Genomic DNA, 17,057 nt, shown 5'->3' with positions numbered 1-17,057 from the left:
TAGCGGTGTAGATATTTCCATGTTTTTACAGATAACGGTGTAGATATTTCCATGGACATGCAGATGGCGGTGTAGATATTTCCATGTTTATACAGATAGCGGTGTAGATATTTCCATGTTTTCACAGATGGTGGTGTAGATATTTCCGAATCATACACATGGCGGAGTAGATACTTCCATCTTTATGGAGATGGCAGTGTAGATATTTTCATGTTTATAGAGATGGCGGTGTAGATATTTCCATATTTACAGAGATAGCGGTGTAGATAATTCCATCTTTCTACAGATGGCAGTGTAGATATTTCCATGTTTATACAGATGGCGGTGTAGTTATTTCCATACTTATACAGATGTCTGTGTAGATATTTCCATGTGTATACAGACGGTATTGTAGGTATTTCCATGTTTATACAGATGGTGGTGTAGATATTTCCATGTTTATTCAGATGACTGTGTAGATATTTCCATGTTTTTACAGATGGCAGTGTAGATATTTCAATGTTTATAGAGATGGCGCTGTAGATATTTCCATGTTTATACAGATCGCAGTGTAGATATTTCCATGTTTATAGAGATAGCGGTGTAGAAATTTCCATGTTTTTTCAGATAACGGTGTAGATATTTCCATGTTTACACAGATTGCGGTGTAGATATTTCCATCTTTCTACAGATGGCATTGTAGATATTTCCGTGTTTATGCAGATGGCGGTGTAGATACTTCCATGTTTATATACATGGTGGTGTAGATATTACCATGTTTATACAGATAGCGGTGTAGATATTACCATGTTTATACAGATAACGGTGTAGATATTTCCATGTTTATACAGATCGCGGTGTAGATATTTCCATGTTTATACAGATCGCGGTGTAGATATTTCCATGTTTATACAGATCGCGGGGTAGATATTTCCATGTTTATACAGATAGCGGTGTAGATATTTCCATGTTTATACAGATAGCGGTGTAGATATTTCCATGTTTATAGAGATAGCGGTGTAGGTATTTCCATGTTTATAGACATAGCGGTGTAGATATTTCCATGTTTATATAGATGGCGTTGTAGATTTTTCCATGTTTATACCGATAGATGTGTTGGTAGTTCCACGTTTATACAGATAGCGATGTAGATATTTCCATGTTTATACAGCTCGCGGTGCAGATATTTATATCTTTATACAGATGGCATTGTAGATATTTCCTTATTCACACAGATGGCGGTGTAGATGTTTCCATGTTTATACAGATGGCGGAGTAGTTAGTTCCATGTTTATGGAGATGGCAGTGTAGATATTTTCATGTTTATAGAGATGGCGGAGTAGATATTTCCATGTTTATAGAGATAGCATTGTAGATATTTACATGTTTATACAGATGGCTGTGTAGATATTTACATGTGTACACAGATGGCATTGTAGATATTTCCATGTTTATACAGATGACTGTACAGCTATTTCCATGTTTTACAGATGGCTGTGCAGATATTTCCATGTTTATAGGGATAGCGGTGTAGATATTTCCATGTTTGTAGAGATGGCGTTGTTGATATTTCCACCTATACACAGATGGCCATGTAGATATTTCCACGTTTATACAGATGGCAGCGTAGATATTTCCATGGACATGCAGATGGCGGTGTAGATATTTCCATGTTTATACAGATAGCGGTGTAGATATTTCCATACTTATACAGATGTCTGTGTAGATATTTCCATGTGTATACAGATGGTATTGTAGGTATTTTCATGTTTATACAGATAGTGGTGTAGATATTTCCATGGTTATTCAGATGACTGTGTAGATATTTCCATGTTTTTACAAATGGCAGTGTAGATATTTCAATGTTTATAGAGATGGCGCTGTAGATATTTCCATGTTTATACAGATCGCGGTGTTGATATTTCCGTGTTTATACAGATAGCGGTGTAGATATTTCCGTGTTTTTACAGATAACGGTGTAGATATTTCCATGTTTACACAGATTGCGGTGTAGATATATCCATCTTTCTACAGATGGCATTTTAGATATTTCCATGTTTATGCAGATGGCGGTGTAGATATTTCCATGTTTATACAGATAGCGGTGTAGATATTTCCATGTTTATAGAGATAGCGGTGTGGGTATTTCCATGTTTATAGACATAGCGGTGTAGATATTTCCATGTTTATATAGATGGCGTTGTAGATATTGCTATGTTTATACCGATAGATGTGTTGGAATTTCCACGTTTATACAGATAGCGATGTAGATATTTCCATGTTTATACAGCTCGCGGTGCAGATACTTATATCTTTATACAGATGGCATTGTAGATATTTCCTTATTCACACAGATGGCGGTGTAGATGTTTCCATGTTTATACAGATCGCAGTGTAGATATTTCCATGTTTATACAGATAGCGGTGTAGATATTTCCATGTTTTTACAGATAACGGTGTAGATATTTCCATGGACATGCAGATGGCGGTGTAGATATTTCCATGTTTATACAGATAGCGGTGTAGATATTTCCATGTTTTCACAGATGGTGGTGTAGATATTTCCGAATTATACACATGGCGGAGTAGATACTTCCATCTTCATGCAGATGGCAGTGTAGATATTTTCATGTTTATAGAGATGGCGGTGTAGATATTTCCATATTTATAGAGATGGCGGTGTAGATAATTCCATCTTTCTACAGATGGCAGTGTAGATATTTCCATGTTTATACAGATGGCGGTGTAGATATTTCCATACTTATACAGATGTCTGTGTAGATATTTCCATGTGTATACAGACGGTATTGTAGGTATTTCCATGTTTATACAGATGGTGGTGTAGATATTTCCATGTTTATTCAGATGACTGTGTAGATATTTCCATGTTTTTACAGATGGCAGTGTAGATATTTCAATGTTTATAGAGATGGCGCTGTAGATATTTCCATGTTTATACATATCGCAGTGTAGATATTTCCATGTTTATAGAGATAGCGGTGTAGATATTTCCATGTTTTTTCAGATAACGGTGTAGATATTTCCATGTTTACACAGATTGCGGTGTAGATATTTCCATCTTTCTACAGATGGCATTGTAGATATTTCCATGTTTATGCAGATGGCGGTGTAGATACTTCCATGTTTATATAGATGGTGGTGTAGATATTACCATGTTTATACAGATAGCGGTGTAGATATTTCCATGTTTATACAGATCGCGGTGTAGATATTTCCATGTTTATACAGATAGCGTTGTAGTGATTTCCATGTTTATAGAGATAGCGGTGTAGGTATTTCCATGTTTATAGACATAGCATTGTAGATATTTCCATCTTTATATACATGGCGTTGTAGATATTTCCATGTTTATACCGATAGATGTGTTGGTATTTCAACGTTTATACAGATAGCGATGTAGATATTTGTATGTTTATACAGCTCGCGGTGCAGATATATATATCTTTATACAGATGGCATTGTAGATATTTCCTTATTCACACAGATGGCGGTGTAGATGTTTCCATGTTTACACAGATGGCGGAGTAGTTAGTTCCCTGTTTATGGAGATGGCATTGTAGATATTTTCATGTTTATAGAGATGGCGGTGTAGATATTTCCATGTTCATAGAGATAGCAGTGTAGATATTTACATGTTTATACAGATGGCTGTGTAGTTATTTCCATGTGTATACAGATGGCATTGTAGATATTTCCATGTTTATAGAGATGACTGTAGAGGTATTTCCATGTTTTACAGATGGCTGTGCAGATATTTGCATGTTTATAGAGTTAGCGGTGTAGATATTTCCATGTTTGTACAGATGGCGTTGTTGATATTGCCATCTATACACAGATGGCCGTGTAGATATTTCCATGTTTATAAAGATGGCCGCGTAGATATTTCCACGGACATGCAGATTGCGGTGTAGATATTTCCATGTTTATACAGATAGCAGTGTAGATATTTCCATGTTTTCACAGATGGTGGTGTAGATATTTCCGTGTTTATACACATGGCGGAGTAGATACTTCCATCTTTATGGAGATGGCAGTGTAGATATTTTCATGTTTATAGAGATGGCGGTGGAGATATTTCCATATTTATACAGATAGCGGTGTAGATATTTCCATCTTTCTACAGATGGCAGTGTAGATATTCCCATGTTTATACAGATGGCTGTGTAGATATTTCCATACTTACACAGATGTCTGTGTATATATATCCATTTGTATACAGATGGTATTGTAGGTATTTCCATGTTTATACAGATGGTGGTGTAGATATTTCCATGTTTATTAAGATGACTGTGTAGATGTTTCCATGTTTTTACAGATGGCAGTGTAGATATTTCAATGTTTATAGAGATGGCGCTGTAGATATTTCCATGTTTATACAGATCGCGGTGTAGATATTTCCATGTTTTTACAGATATCGGTGTAGGTATTTCCATGTTTACACAGATTGCGGTGTAGATATTTCCATCTTTGTACACATGGCATTGTAGATATTTCCATGTTTATGCAGATGGCGGTGTACATATTTCCATGTTTATATAGATGGTGGTGTAGATATTACCATGTTTATACAGATAGCGGTGTAGATATTTCCATGTTTATACAGATCGTGGTGAAGATATTTCCATGTTTATACAGATCGCGGTGTAGATATTTCCATGTTTATACAGATCGCGGGGTGGATATTTCCATGCTTATACAGATAGCGGTGTAGATATTTCCATGTTTATACAGATAGCGGTGTAGATATTTCCATGTTTATAGAGATAGCGGTGTAGGTATTTCCATGTTTATAGACATAGCGGTGTAGATATTTCCATGTTTATATAGCTGGCGTTGTAGATATTTCCATGTTTATACCGATAGATGTGTTGGTAGTTCCACGTTTATACAGATAGCGATGTAGATATTTCCATGTTTATACAGCTCGCGGTGCAGATATTTATATCTTTACACAGATGGCATTGTAGATATTTCCTTATTCACACAGATGGCGGTGTAGATGTTTCCATGTTTATACAGATGGCGGAGTAGTTAGTTCCATGTTTATGGAGATGGCAGTGTAGATATTTTCATGTTTATAGAGATGGCGGTGTAGATATTTCCATGTTTATAGAGATAGCAGTGTAGATATTTACATGTTTATACAGATGGCTGTGTAGATATTTCCATGTGTATACAGATGGCATTGTGGATATTTCCATGTTTATACAGATGACTGTAGAGGTATTTCCATGTTTTACCGATGGCTCTGCAGATATTTCCATGTTTATAGAGATAGCGGTGTAGATATTTCCATGTTTGTACAGATGGCGTTGTTGATATTTCCATCTATACACAGATGGCCGTGTAGATATTTCCATGTTTATACAGATGGCAGCGTAGATATTTCCATGGACATGCAGATGGCGGTGTAGATATTTCCATGTTTATACAGATAGCGGTGTAGATATTTCCATGTTTTCACAGATGGTGGTGTAGATGTTTCCGTGTTTATACACATGGCGGAGTAGATACTTCCATCTTTATGGAGATGGCAGTGTAGATATTTTCATGTTTATAGAGATGGCGGTGTAGATATTTCCATATTTATACAGATAGCGGTGTAGATTTTTCCATCTTTCTACAGATGGCAGTGAAGATATTTCCATGTTTATTCAGATGGCGGTGTAGATATTTCCATACTTATAGAGTTGTCTGTGTACATATTACCATGTGTATACAGATGGTATTGTAGGTATTTCCATGTTTATACCGATGGTGATGTAGATATTTCCATGTTTATTCAGATGACTGTGTAGATATTTCCATGTTTTACAGATGGCAGTGTAGATATTTCAATGTTTATAGAGATGGCGCTGTAGATATTTCCATGTTTATACAGAGTGCGGTGTAGATATTTCCATGTTTATACACATAGCGGTGTATATATTTCCATGCTTTTACAGATATCGGTGTAGATATTTCCATGTTAACACAGATTGCGGTGTAGATATTTCCATCTTTCTACAGATGGCATTGTAGATATTTCCATGTTTATGAAGATGGCGGTGTAGATATTTCCATGTTTATATAGATGGTGGTGTAGATATTACCATGTTTATACAGATAGCGGTGTAGATATTTACATGTTTATACAGATCGTGGTGAAGATATTTCCATGTTTATACAGATCGCGGTGTAGATATTTCCATGTTTATACAGATCGCTGTGCAGATATTTCCATGTTTATACAGATAGCGGTGTAGATATTTCCATGTTTATAGAGATAGCGGTGTAGGTATTTCCATGTTTATAGACATAGCGGTGTAGATATTTCCATGTTTATATAGATGGCGTTGCAGATATTTCCATGTTTATACCGATATATGTGTTGGTATTTCCACGTCGATACAGATAGCGATGTAGATATTTCCATGTTTATACAGCTCGCGGTGCAGATATTTATATCTTTATACAGATGGCATTGTAGATATTTCCTTATTCACACAGATGGCGGTGTAGATGTTTCCATGTTTATACAGATGGCGGAGTAGTTATTTCCATGTTTATGGAGATGGCAGTGTAGATATTTTCATGTTTATAGAGATGGCGGTGTAGATATTTCCATGTTTATAGAGATAGCAGTGTAGATATTTTCATGTTTTTACAGATGGCTGTGTAGATATTTCCATGTGTATACAGATGGCATTGTAGATATTTCCATGTTTATACAGATGACTGTAGAGGTATTTCCATGTTTTACCGATGGCTCTGCAGATATTTCCATGTTTATAGAGATTGCGTTGTAGATATTTCCATGTTTGTACAGATGTCGTTGTTGATATTTCCATCTATACACAGATGGCCGGGTAGATATTTCCATGTTTATACAGATGGCAGCGTAGATATTTCCATGGACATGCAGATGGCGGTGTAGATATTTCCATGTTTATACAGAGAGCGGTGTAGATATTTCCATGTTTTCGCAGATGGTGGTGTAGATGTTTCCGTGTTTATACACATGGCGGAGTAGATACTTCCATCTTTCTGGAGATGGCAGTGTAGATATTTTCATGTTTATAGAGATGGCGGTGTAGATATTTCCATATTTATAGAGATAGCGGTGTAGATTTTTCCATCTTTCTACAGATGGCAGTGAAGATATTTCCATGTTTATACAGATGGCGGTGTAGATATTTCCATACTTATAGAGTTGTCTGTGTACATATTTCCATGTGTATACAGATGGTATTGTAGGTATTTCCATGTTTATACCGATTGTGGTGTAGATATTTCCATGTTTATTCAGATGACTGTGTAGATATTTCCATGTTTTACAGATGGCAGTGTAGATATTTCAATGTTTATAGAGATGGCGCTGTAGATATTTCCATGTTTATACAGAGTGCGGTGTAGATATTTCCATGTTTATACAGATAGCGGTGTATATATTTCCATGTTTTTACAGATATCGGTGTAGATATTTCCATGTTTACACAGATTGCGGTGTAGATATTTCCATCTTTCTACAGATGGCATTGTAGATATTTCCATGTTTATGCAGATGGCGGTGTAGATATTTCCATGTTTATATAGATGGTGGTGTAGATATTACCATGTTTATACAGATAGCGGTGTAGATATTTCCATGTTTATACAGATCGTGGTGAAGATATTTCCATGTTTATACAGATCGCGGTGTAGATATTTCCATGTTTATACAGATCGCTGTGCAGATATTTCCATGTTTATACAGATAGCGGTGTAGATATTTCTATGTTTATAGAGATAGCGGTGTAGGTATTTCCATGTTTATAGACATAGCAGTGTAGATATTTCCATGTTTATATAGATGGCGTTGTAGATATTTCCATGTTTATACCGATAGATGTGTTGGTATTTCCACGTTGATACAGATAGCGATGTAGATATTTCCATGTTTATACAGCTCGCGGTGCAGATTTTTATATCTTTATACAGATGGCGTTGTAGATATTTCCTTATTCACACAGATGGCGGTGTAGATGTTTCCATGTTTATATAGATGGCGGAGTAGTTATTTCCATGTTTATGGAGATGGCAGTGTAGATATTTTCATGTTTATAGAGATGGCGGTGTAGATATTTCCATGTTTATAGAGATAGCAGTGTAGATATTTTAATGTTTATACAGATGGCTGTGTAGCTATTTCCATGTGTATATAGATGGCATTGTAGATATTTCCATGTTTATACTGATGACTGTAGAGGTATTTCCATGTTTTACCGATGGCTCTGCAGATATTTCCATGTTTATAGAGATAGCGGTGTAGATATTTCCATGTTTGTACAGATGGCGATGTTGATATTTCCATCTATACACAGATGGCCGTGTAGATATTTCCATGTTTATACAGATGGCAGCGTAGATATTTCCATGGACATGCAGATGGCGGTGTAGATATTTCCATGTTTATACAGATAGCGGTGTAGATATTTCCATGTTTTCACAGATGGTGGTGTAGATATTTCCGTGTTTATACACATGGCGGAGTAGATACTTCCATCTTTATGGAGATGGCAGTGTAGATATTTTCATGTTTATAGAGATGGCGGTGTAGATATTTCCATATTTATAGAGATAGCGGTGTAGATAATTCCATCTTTCTACAGATGGCAGTGTAGATATTTCCATGTTTATACAGATGGCGGTGTAGATATTTCCATACTTATACAGATGTCTGTGTAGATATTTCCATGTGTATACAGATGGTATTGTAGGTATTTCCATGTTTATACAGATGGTGGTGTAGATATTTCCATGTTTATTCAGATGACTGTGTAGATATTTCCATGTTTTTACAGATGGCAGCGTAGATATTTCAATGTTTATAGAGATGGCGCTGTAGATATTCCATGTTTATACAGATCGCGGTGTAGATATTTCCATGTTTATACAGATAGCGGTGTAGATATTTCCATGTTTTACAGATAACGGTGTAGATATTTCCATGTTTACACAGATTGCGGTGTAGATATTTCCATCTTTCTACAGATGGCATTGTAGATGTATCCATGTTTATGCAGATGGCGGTGTAGATACTTCCATGTTTATATAGACGGTGGTGTAGATATTACCATGTTTATACAGATAGCGGTGTAGATATTTCCATGTTTATACAGATCATGGTGAAGATATTTCCATGTTTATACAGATCACGGTGTAGATATTTCCATGTTTATACAGATAGCGTTGTAGATATTTCCATGTTAATACAGATAGCAGTGTAGATATTTCCATGTTTATAGAGATAGCGGTGTAGGTATTTCCTTGTTTATAGACATAGCAGTGTAGATATATCCATGTTTATATAGATGGCGTTGTAGATATTTCCATGTTTATACCGATAGATGTGTTGGTATTTCTACGTTTATACAGATAGCGATGTGGATATTTCCATGTTTATACAGCTCGCGGTGCAGATATTTATATCTTTATACAGATGGCATTGTAGATATTTCCTTATTCACACAGATGGCGGTGTAGATGTTTCCATGTTTATACAGATGGCGGAGTAGTTAGTTCCATGTTTATGGAGATGGCAGTGTAGATATTTTCATGTTTATAGAGATGGCGGTGTAGATATTTCCATGTTTATAGAGATAGCAGTGTAGATATTTACATGTTTATACAGATGACTGTAGAGGTAATTCCATGTTTTACCGATGGCTCTGCAGATATTTCCATGTTTATAGAGATAGCGGTGGAGATATTTCCATGTTTGTACAGATGGCGTTGTTGATAATTCCATCTATACACAGATGGCCGTGTAGATATTTCCATGTTTATACAGATGGCAGCGTAGATATTTCCATGGACATGCAGATGGCGGTGTAGATATTTCCATGTTTATACAGATAGCGGTGTAGATATTTCCATGTTTTCACAGATGGTGGTGTAGATGTTTCCGTGTTTATACACATGGGGGAGTAGATACTTCCATCTTTATGGAGATGGCAGTGTAGATATTTTCATGTTTATAGAGATGGCGGTGTAGATATTTCCGTATTTATAGAGATAGCGGTGTAGATATTTCCATCTTTCTACAGATGGCAGTGTAGATATTTCCATGTTTATACAGATGGCGGTGTAGTTATTTCCATACTTATAGAGTTGTCTGTGTACATATTTCCATGTGTATACAGATGGTATTGTAGGTATTTCCATGTTTATACAGATGGTGGTGTAGATATTTCCATGTTTATTCAGATGACTGTGTAGATATTTCCATGTTTTACAGATGGCAGTGGAGATATTTCAATGTTTATAGAGATGGCGCTGTAGATATTTCCATGTTTATACAGAGTGGTGTAGATATTTCCATGTTTATACAGATAGCGGTGTATATATTTCCATGTTTTTACAGATATCGGTGTAGATATTTCCATGTTTACACAGATTGCGGTGTAGATATTTCCATCTTTCTACAGATGGCATTGTAGATATTTCCATGTTTATGCAGATGGCGGTGTAGGTATTTCCATGTTTATATAGATGGTGGTGTAGATATTACCATGTTTATACAGATCGCGGTGTAGATATTTCCATGTTTATACAGATCGCTGTGCAGATATTTCCATGTTTATACAGATAGCGGTGTAGATATTTCCATGTTTATACAGATAGCGGTGTAGATATTTCCATGTTTATAGAGATAGCGGTGTAGGTATTTCCATGTTTATAGACATAGCGGTGTAGATATTTCCATGTTTATATAGATGGCGTTGTAGATATTTCCATGTTTATACCGATAGATGTGTTGGTATTTCCACGATGATACAGATAGCGATGTAGATATTTCCATGTTTATACAGCTCGCGGTGCAGATATTTATATCTTTACACAGATGGCATTGTAGATATTTCCTTATTCACACAGATGGCGGTGTAGATGTTTCCATGTTTATACAGATGGCGGAGTAGTTAGTTCCATGTTTATGGAGATGGCAGTGTAGATATTTTCATGTTTATAGAGATGGCGGTGTAGATATTTCCATGTTTATAGAGATAGCAGTGTAGATATTTTCATGTTTATACAGATGGCTGTGTAGATATTTCCATGTGTATATAGATGGCATTGTAGATATTTCCATGTTTATACTGATGACTGTAGAGGTATATCCATGTTTTACCGATGGCTCTGCAGATATTTCCATGTTTATAGAGATAGTGGTGTAGATATTTCCATGTTTGTACAGATGGCGTTGTTGATATTTCCATCAATACACAGATAGCCGTGTAAATGTTTCCATGTTTATACAGATGGCAGCGTAGATCTTTCCATGGACGTGCAGATGGCGGTGTAGATATTTCCATGTTTATACAGAGAGCGGTGTAGATATTTCCATGTTTTCACAGATGGTGGTGTAGATATTTCCGTGTTTATACACATGGCGGAGTAGATACTTCCATCTTTATGGAGATGGCAGTGTAGATATTTTCATGTTTATAGAGATGGCGGTGTAGATATTTCCATATTTGTAGAGATAGCGGTGTAGATATTTCCATCTTTCTACAGATGGCAGTGTAGATATTTCCATGTTTATACAGATGGCGGTGTAGATATTTCCATACTTATAGAGATGTCTGTTTAGATATTTCCATGTGTATACAGATGGTATTGTAGGTATCTCCATGTTTATACAGATGGTGGTGTAGATATTTCCATGTTTATTCAGACGACTGTGTAGATATTTCCATGTTTTACATATGGCAGTGTAGATATTTCAATGTTTATAGAGATGGCGCTGTAGATATTTCCATGTTTATACAGATCGCGGTGTAGTTATTTCCATGTTTATACAGATAGCGGTGTAGATATTTCCATGTTTTTACAGATATCGGTGTAGATATTTCCATGTTTACACAGATTGCGGTGTAGATATTTCCATCTCTCTACAGATGGCATTGTAGATATTTCCATGTTTATGCAGATGGCGGTGTAGATACTTCCATGTTTATATAGATGGTAGTGTAGATATTACCATGTTTATACAGATAGCGGTGTAGATATTTCCATGTTTATACAGATTGTGGTGAAGATATTTCCATGTTTATACAGATCGCGGAGTAGATATTTCCATGTTTATACAGATCGCTGTGTAAATATTTCCATGTTTATACAGATAGCGGTGTAGATATTTCCATGTGTATACAGATAGCGGTGTAGATATTTCCATGTTAATAGAGATAGCGGTGTAGGTATTTCCATGTTTATTGACATAGCAGTGTAGATATTTCCATGTTTATATAGATGGCGTTGTAGATATTTCCATGTTTATACCGATAGATGTGTTGGTATTTCCACGTTTATACAGATAGCGATGTAGATATTTCCATGTTTATACAGCTCGGGGTGCAGATATTTATATCTTTATGCAGATGGCATTGTAGATATTTCCTTATTCACACAGATGGCGGTGTAGATGTTTCCATGTTTATACAGATGGCGGAGTAGTTAGTTCCATGTTTATGGAGATGGCAGTGTAGATATTTTCAGGTTTATACAGATGGCGGTGTAGATATTTCCATGTTTATAGAGATAGCAGTGTAGATATTTACATGTTTATACAGATGGCTGTGTAGATATTTCCATGTGTATACAGTTGGCATTGTAGATATTTCCATGTTTATACAGATGACTGTAGAGGTATTTCCATGTTTTACAGATGGCTGTGCAGATATTTCCATGTTTATAGAGATAGCGGTGTAGATATTTCCATGTTTGTACAGATGGCGATGTTGATATTTCCATCTATACACAGATGGCCGTGTAGATATTTCCATGTTTATACAGATGGCAGCGTAGATATTTCCATGGACATGCAGATGGCGGTGTAGATATTTCCATGTTTATACAGATAGCGGTGTAGATATTTCCATGTTTTCACAGATGGTGGTGTAGATATTTCCGTGTTTATACACATGGCGGAGTAGATACTTCCATCTTTATGGAGATGGCAGTGTAGATATTTTCATGTTTATAGAGAGGGCGGTGTAGATATTTCCATATTTATAGAGATAGCGGTGTAGATAATTCCATCTTTCTACAGATGGCAATGTAGATATTTCCATGTTTATACAGATGGCGGTGTAGATATTTCCATACTTATACAGATGTCTGTGTAGATATTTCCATGTGTATAAAAATGGTAATGTAGGTATTTCCATGTTTATACAGATGGTGGTGTAGATATTTCCATGTTTATTCAGATGACTGTGTAGATATTTCCATGTTTTTACAGATGGCAGTGTAGATATTTCAATGTTTATAGAGATGGCGCTGTAGATATTCCATGTTTATACAGATCGCGGTGTAGATATTTCCATGTTTATACAGATAGCGGTGTATATATTTCCATGTTTTACAGATAACGGTGTAGATATTTCCATGTTTACACAGATTGCGGTGTAGATATTTCCATCTTTCTACAGATGGCATTGTAGATGTATCCATGTTTATGCAGATGGCGGTGTAGATATTTCCATGTTTATATAGATGGTGGTGTAGATATTACCATGTTTATACAGATAGCGGTGTAGATATTTCCATGTTTATACAGATCGTGGTGAAGATATTTCCATGTTTATACAGATCGCGGTGTAGATATTTCCATGTTTATACAGATCGCTGTGCAGATATTTCCATGTTTATACAGATAGCGGTGTAGATATTTCCATGTTTATAGAGATAGCGGTGTAGGTATTTCCATGTTTATAGACATAGCGGTGTAGATATTTCCATGTTTATATAGATGGCGTTGTAGATATTTCCATGTTTATACCGATATATGTGTTGGTATTTCCACGTCGATACAGATAGCGATGTAGATATTTCCATGTTTATACAGCTCGCGGTGCAGATATTTATATCTTTATACAGATGGCATTGTAGATATTTCCTTATTCACACAGATGGCGGTGTAGATGTTTCCATGTTTATACAGATGGCGGAGTAGTTATTTCCATGTTTATGGAGATGGCAGTGTAGATATTTTCATGTTTATAGAGATGGCGGTGTAGATATTTCCATGTTTATAGAGATAGCAGTGTAGATATTTTCATGTTTTTACAGATGGCTGTGTAGATATTTCCATGTGTATACAGATGGCATTGTAGATATTTCCATGTTTATACAGATGACTGTAGAGGTATTTCCATGTTTTACCGATGGCTCTGCAGATATTTCCATGTTTATAGAGATTGCGTTGTAGATATTTCCATGTTTGTACAGATGGCGTTGTTGATATTTCCATCTATACACAGATGGCCGGGTAGATATTTCCATGTTTATACAGATGGCAGCGTAGATATTTCCATGGACATGCAGATGGCGGTGTAGATATTTCCATGTTTATACAGAGAGCGGTGTAGATATTTCCATGTTTTCACAGATGGTGGTGTAGATGTTTCCGTGTTTATACACATGGCGGAGTATATACTTCCATCTTTATGGAGATGGCAGTGTAGATATTTTCATGTTTATAGAGATGGCGGTGTAGATATTTCCATATTTATAGAGATAGCGGTGTAGATTTTTCCATCTTTCTACAGATGGCAGTGAAGATATTTCCATGTTTATACAGATGGCGGTGTAGATATTTCCATACTTATAGAGTTGTCTGTGTACATATTTCCATGTGTATACAGATGGTATTGTAGGTATTTCCATGTTTATACCGATTGTGGTGTAGATATTTCCATGTTTATTCAGATGACTGTGTAGATATTTCCATGTTTTACAGATGGCAGTGTAGATATTTCAATGTTTATAGAGATGGCGCTGTAGATATTTCCATGTTTATACAGAGTGCGGTGTAGATATTTCCATGTTTATACAGATAGCGGTGTATATATTTCCATGTTTTTACAGATATCGGTGTAGATATTTCCATGTTTACACAGATTGCGGTGTAGATATTTCCATCTTTCTACAGATGGCATTGTAGATATTTCCATGTTTATGCAGATGGCGGTGTAGATATTTCCATGTTTATATAGATGGTGGTGTAGATATTACCATGTTTATACAGATAGCGGTGTAGATATTTCCATGTTTATACAGATCGTGGTGAAGATATTTCCATGTTTATACAGATCGCGGTGTAGATATTTCCATGTTTATACAGATCGCTGTGCAGATATTTCCATGTTTATACAGATAGCGGTGTAGATATTTCTATGTTTATAGAGATAGCGGTGTAGGTATTTCCATGTTTATAGACATAGCAGTGTAGATATTTCCATGTTTATATAGATGGCGTTGTAGATATTTCCATGTTTATACCGATAGATGTGTTGGTATTTCCACGTTGATACAGATAGCGATGTAGATATTTCCATGTTTATACAGCTCGCGGTGCAGATTTTTATATCTTTATACAGATGGCGTTGTAGATATTTCCTTATTCACACAGATGGCGGTGTAGATGTTTCCATGTTTATATAGATGGCGGAGTAGTTATTTCCATGTTTATGGAGATGGCAGTGTAGATATTTTCATGTTTATAGAGATGGCGGTGTAGATATTTCCATGTTTATAGAGATAGCAGTGTAGATATTTTAATGTTTATACAGATGGCTGTGTAGCTATTTCCATGTGTATATAGATGGCATTGTAGATATTTCCATGTTTATACTGATGACTGTAGAGGTATTTCCATGTTTTACCGATGGCTCTGCAGATATTTCCATGTTTATAGAGATAGCGGTGTAGATATTTCCATGTTTGTACAGATGGCGATGTTGATATTTCCATCTATACACAGATGGCCGTGTAGATATTTCCATGTTTATACAGATGGCAGCGTAGATATTTCCATGGACATGCAGATGGCGGTGTAGATATTTCCATGTTTATACAGATAGCGGTGTAGATATTTCCATGTTTTCACAGATGGTGGTGTAGATATTTCCGTGTTTATACACATGGCGGAGTAGATACTTCCATCTTTATGGAGATGGCAGTGTAGATATTTTCATGTTTATAGAGATGGCGGTGTAGATATTTCCATATTTATAGAGATAGCGGTGTAGATAATTCCATCTTTCTACAGATGGCAGTGTAGATATTTCCATGTTTATACAGATGGCGGTGTAGATATTTCCATACTTATACAGATGTCTGTGTAGATATTTCCATGTGTATACAGATGGTATTGTAGGTATTTCCATGTTTATACAGATGGTGGTGTAGATATTTCCATGTTTATTCAGATGACTGTGTAGATATTTCCATGTTTTTACAGATGGCAGTGTAGATATTTCAATGTTTATAGAGATGGCGCTGTAGATATTCCATGTTTATACAGATCGCGGTGTAGATATTTCCATGTTTATACAGATAGCGGTGTAGATATTTCCATGTTTTACAGATAACGGTGTAGATATTTCCATGTTTACACAGATTGCGGTGTAGATATTTCCATCTTTCTACAGATGGCATTGTAGATGTATCCATGTTTATGCAGATGGCGGTGTAGATACTTCCATGTTTATATAGACGGTGGTGTAGATATTACCATGTTTATACAGATAGCGGTGTAGATATTTCCATGTTTATACAGATCATGGTGAAGATATTTCCATGTTTATACAGATCACGGTGTAGATATTTCCATGTTTATACAGATAGCGTTGTAGATATTTCCATGTTAATACAGATAGCAGTGTAGATATTTCCATGTTTATAGAGATAGCGGTGTAGGTATTTCCTTGTTTATAGACATAGCAGTGTAGATATATCCATGTTTATATAGATGGCGTTGTAGATATTTCCATGTTTATACCGATAGATGTGTTGGTATTTCTACGTTTATACAGATAGCGATGTAGATATTTCCATGTTTATACAGCTCGCGGTGCAGATATTTATATCTTTATACAGATGGCATTGTAGATATTTCCTTATTCACACAGATGGCGGTGTAGATGTTTCCATGTTTATACAGATGGCGGAGTAGTTAGTTCCATGTTTATGGAGATGGCAGTGTAGATATTTTCATGTTTATAGAGATGGCGGTGTAGATATTTCCATGTTTA

This window comes from Pan paniscus, chromosome 7 (genome assembly GCF_029289425.2).
Source record: "Pan paniscus chromosome 7, NHGRI_mPanPan1-v2.0_pri, whole genome shotgun sequence".
Lineage (NCBI taxonomy): Eukaryota > Metazoa > Chordata > Mammalia > Primates > Hominidae > Pan > Pan paniscus.
This window is presented reverse-complemented; position numbering follows the sequence as displayed.